This window comes from Macrotis lagotis, chromosome X (assembly GCF_037893015.1).
Source record: "Macrotis lagotis isolate mMagLag1 chromosome X, bilby.v1.9.chrom.fasta, whole genome shotgun sequence".
In the NCBI taxonomy this organism is placed as follows: domain Eukaryota; kingdom Metazoa; phylum Chordata; class Mammalia; order Peramelemorphia; family Peramelidae; genus Macrotis; species Macrotis lagotis.
Genome location: NC_133666.1, coordinates 337893189 through 337898379, shown reverse-complemented (window position 1 = coordinate 337898379; position 5191 = coordinate 337893189). Strand labels below are relative to the sequence as shown.

At 35.4% G+C, this 5191-nt stretch overlaps 1 pseudogene; it reads right to left on the bottom strand.

Moving 5' to 3' along the window:
- Window positions 1-3341: 3341 nt before the first annotated feature.
- Window positions 3342-4957, bottom strand: LOC141499090 (negative elongation factor B pseudogene; annotated as a pseudogene).
- Between the last annotated feature and the right edge of the window lie 234 nt (window positions 4958-5191).

The following is a 5191-nucleotide window of genomic DNA, read 5'->3' as shown; positions in this document are numbered from 1 at the left end:
CCACACAGCTAGGTAATTATTAAGTGTCTGAAGCCGGATTTGAACCCAGGTACTCCTGACTCCAGGGCCAGTGTATCCACTGCATCACCTAGCCACCCCCAAAATAGATATCATTAAAAGGGAAAAGAAAGGAAATTACATCCTCCTAAAAGTTATAAATTCAACACATGTTTGCATGAAGTGATCAAGCATCTAAATTCTTAGAGGAGAAACTAAGTGAGTTACAAGAAGATATAGACAGTAAAAAAATCTACTTGTGGGGGATCTCAACCTCCCTCTCTCAGAATTAGATAAATCTAACCATAAAATAAACAAGAAGGAAGTTAGAGGTAAATAGTATGTTAAAAAAGTTAGATATGATTGACCTCTGGAGAAAATTGAATGAAGGTACATGCCACCTAAAACAAAAACTGACAATGCATTAGGGCATAAAAACCTTATAACTAAAGGCAGAAAGGCAGAAATACGAATGTATTCTATTCAGATAATGATACACTAAAAATCATGTGCAATAAAGGGCCAAGGAGAGACAGACCTAAAATTAATTGGAAACTAAATAACTTGAATGAATGGGTCAAGGAATAAGTCATAGAAATAATAGTTTTATCCAATACAATGACAAGAAGGAGGCACCATACCAAAAACATATAGGATACAGTCAAAGCTGTGAATGGGAAAATAAAATTTCTCTAAATATTTACTTGAATAAAATGAGAAAGAGGAGATCAGTGCAACTAAAAAATAAGTTAGAGAAAGAACAAATTAAAAATCCCCAATTAAATATCTAATTAGAAATTCTGAAGTCATACAAGATCTAAAATTATATTATAGAGCATCAGTGATCAGATTTGTTTGTTACTAAGAAATAGAATGGAAGGATCGGTGGAATAGTGCAAAAAACCCCAATAGTAAATGACTCTAGTAATCTGCTGTTTGAATAGTGCAAAAAAAAAAAACACAATAGCAAATTACTATAGTAATCTGCTGTTTGATAAATCCAAAGATTCCTATTTTGGGGATAAGAACTCACTCTTAAAAACTGCTGGGTTAACTGGAAGATAGTATGAGAGAAACTAGGCATAGACCAATATAACTCACACCCTATAGCAAGATAAACTTGAATTATGTATGGGATTTAGACATAAAATTTGAAATCATAAATCAATAAGGAGCATTGGGAACCTGTTAGATATATGGAAAGGGGAGCATCTTGTGATCAAAGATGAGATAGAGAATGTTATAAATTGTAAAATGTAAAATTTTGATCATATTAAATTAAAAAGTTTTGTGCAAAATCAAATCAATGCCATTAAGATTAAAAGTAAGGCAATAAGTTAAGAAACAATTTTTGAAACTAGTATTTCTGACAAAGAACTCATTTCTAAAATATATTCAAAATTGAGTCAAATTTATAAGAATACAAGTAATTGCCCAAATGATAAATGGTCAAAGGATAGGAAAAGGCAATTCTCAGATGAAGAAATTAAAGCTGTCTATAGTCATATGAAAAAATGTTCTAAATAGTTATTGATTAGAGAAATACAAATTAAAAAAAATCTGAAGTACTTCCTTATACCAATCAGATTGACCAATATGGCTAAAAAGGAAAATGATCAATTTGTGTGTGTGTGAGGGGGGGGATGTGGGACAACTAGGACACTGATGCATTGCTCATGGTGTTGTGAACCGAACCAACTTTTCTGGGAAGCAATTTGGAACTATGTCCAAAGGTCAATAAAAAAGTAAATACCCTTTGTTTCAGCAATACCACAATCCTATATCCCAAAGGGATCACAAAAAGGGTAAAAAATTCACATGTGCAAAACTATTTATAATAACTCTTTTCATAGTGCCAAAGAACTGGATATTGAATGTTTGGTGAATAGTTGGGGAATAGTTGAACAAAATTGTGAATGTGATGAAATACTATTGTTCCATAAGAAATCATGAGGGATAGGACTTCAGAACAGTCTGAAAAGAGCATGAATTAATCCTGAGTGAAGTGAGCAGAACCAGAAGAACATTATACACCCTAAGAACAACACTGATGATGATTAACTATGATGGACTTGTTGATTTTAGCAGTAATAATAAAGCACAATTCTAAAAGACTTGTCATGGAAAAATCATTTGTAACCAGAGAAGGAAATGTGGAGTTTAAATACATACCAAAGCCTGCTATCTTCAGTTTTTAAATTTTATTTATTTATTTTCCAACTACATGTAAATATAGTTTTCAACATTTTTTGTAAGATTTTGAGTTCGTTTTCTCCTTCCTTCCCTTCCCTCCCGCTCTCCATTCATAGCAAGCAATCTGATCTGTTACACCTGTATTACTGTTAAGAATATTTCCATATTAGTTATTTTGTGAATGAAGAATCAGAACAACAGGGGAAAAACATGAAGAAAAAGAAATAAAGCATAAAACAAATATTAAAAATGGAAAAGAGTCTTCATTCAGATTCAATAGGTCTATTTCTGTATGTAGATAATATATTCCATCACAAGTCCTTTAGAATTGTCTTTGATCATTGTACTGCTGATGAGTGCACATAATGTTCAAAGTGTACAATGTTCTCTTGTTCTGCTCCTTCATTCAGCATCAGTTCATGTAAGCCTTTCTAGGTCTTTTTGAAGTTCACCCATTCATGATTTTTTACAGAACAATAGTACTCTATCACATTCACCTTAAAATATTTTCTTCTTGGTCTGAGCAGCATCCCCAGAATTAAAAAAAGAGGGAATGGGGGGAATTAAAAAAATCAGCAACTAAAGAATGACCTAGTATCGAAGGGGAATGCATTATTATCTTTATGTTACAGATGGAGAAAATAAGGTTCAGAGTTGACTATATAAAGGTTACATAGTAGGCCTGAGATAGAACAAAGAATAGAATTCTAAACAAATAATTCCAATCCCTTTTAACATAGACTACAGGATTGCTCAACTCTATGTTTATCTTACCAAAAAAGCCTCATGGAGACCCTAGACCATTTTTGTCTTTTATCATGTACACTCACCTAGCACTACACTTAAACCAGGATCATTCTGAATAAAGCAGGTTAAGAGAGGTCATAAATTTTTATCTTCCACCAACTCATTACCTAATGAAGAGGAAACTTTGAATTTTCATGTAAGTACACAAATGTCTTCAGAGGCTTCCTACTAACCTTGAAGAAGCTAGGACCTTCTAATTGCACAGACTTTGTAACACTAACAAAAGTTCACCATTCAATGTAAAGTCCCCAGGAAATTCTTTACAATGCAGTGATGACAAATCTTCAACCCTCAAAGATGCCAGATATCATCAAGTCTATGATTGAGCCCAGGACCAGAGCATCTCAAAGCACTGCTAGTGTTGGCACATCAGAAAGAGGTAGATGTAAAACAAGACCTTCCTCCATCTGGACTGGACTTGGTTGTCAGTGTTTCAGGTGTTGAAGTTTTTTTTCAAGCTGGTTGCAAAGATCCTTCACAACCTCCCCACTTTGTTTAGTAGGTTCCAAAGTCTTTTTAAGGGACTCCAATTCTGTAGAGACCACTTTGTGATGCAGGTGAATCGAGAATCTGAAAATATGGTACTGTGCATTCTCCTTTCTTTAGAGGCCCATGAGGAAGAATCCATCAAATAAACTGGTGCAAAATTCTTCCACAGAAAATTCATCTACCAGTGAGTATGTAAAGGAATGTCACTGAAGACCAGGTCTTCGTATTATCCACCAATACAAGCAGAAATCAGAGAAAAACATTTTTATTGCTTTGCTTTGTTATGTGAAGGACATCATAAAGACCCATTTCACTGGTCATCTTATGCTCCTTCAAGAACTTGGTAAAGCCTTCAGGAAGATATTAATGTACTAGACTGGTGCCTTCCTTTCTGTTGGTAGTTTCTGATTTACACTGAAAGTATAAGACATAAGCATTGGCAGACAGTGATCAGCTCTACTTCAATATTTGGCTTCTTGAAGACTGTCAATCATTTCCCAAGCCCTGTCTCCCAGAGAGCATTCTTAGCAGTAAAAACAGACATAGGTTTTCCCTAAGATATCCTGACTCACCAGTTCTTGCAGATGTCTTATGGTGTTCAAGGACAGGGATATTAATAGCAAGGGGATTACATAAAATCATAGACAAATCACCTAACATTTGCTCTTGACCTTTCTTCACTCCATCCAGAAATCCTTGCAGCTTCCTGGGGAAACTTTTTCTCAGATGCAACCATCAAGAAACTAGGTGAACTTTTGACAGGAATATACATACAAATATCACTGAAGTCCTGGTCATGTAAAACATTAGCAATTTAGCCTTCAAAGTACAGTAAAGAACATTCTTTTTTAGGAGCAAAGTCTGAAGGAACTGCAACATGATGTCATAGAGCTTTTTACAGTCTTCCAAATCATTTGTGTCAGTTTCTGCATTACCTTCCCTAGGTCTGCTTTTAGGAGACGGACTAAGGAAGTTGTGTAGAATGAACAGTTCATTGCTGAAGAGGATGTTCTCCTTCTCCAAAATATACTGTTTGAGCAGTGGAGAAATTTCCTTGCCAAACAGTTTAGTTATTCTGCCAAATTTGCTGCTTTATGTCAATAGCACAAGCCTGATACAACTCCTTGTCAGCCATTACAGATTCATTTTTTTTTCAGAAATCTTTGGCATATGTTTCATTATACACATTATCACTAGCTAGAGAGAGGACATTTTCATCAGGGGAAATTTTTTCTCCAGGAGAGCTAGATTTTTGTATCTTTCTTCTACCTTTCCTTCTACAGCCATGACCTATAATTTCTCAAACATCTTATCTCCTAGTTCATCAAAAACTGACCAGTGGAACTCTAGTCAAGGTATCCCATGTAGGTCCAAGAAAGGCAGACTTAAATGTTGGCAAGAGGAAACAATTATCTGCCTGGAACTGTTCCATGACTTGGAAGAGCTCAGTTCAGTTGGCCAATATCTCCTTCAGTTCCCCTCTGGTAGCCATTTCTGGAACCCACACCCGGTGAACAAGGAGGAGATTCCCAGTCCTGACTCCAGCCCCTGAGACTGTGATAGTAGAGAATTCAGCCCAAGTCCCAGCATCTCCTTAGCATGGCACCATGTGGATCTTCACTGCAGCCTCCACTCTCCCAGATGTCAGAAGTACTATCTTCAATTTTTAAAGTTGTCTTAGTTTTTGTTTATTTTCTCACTAATG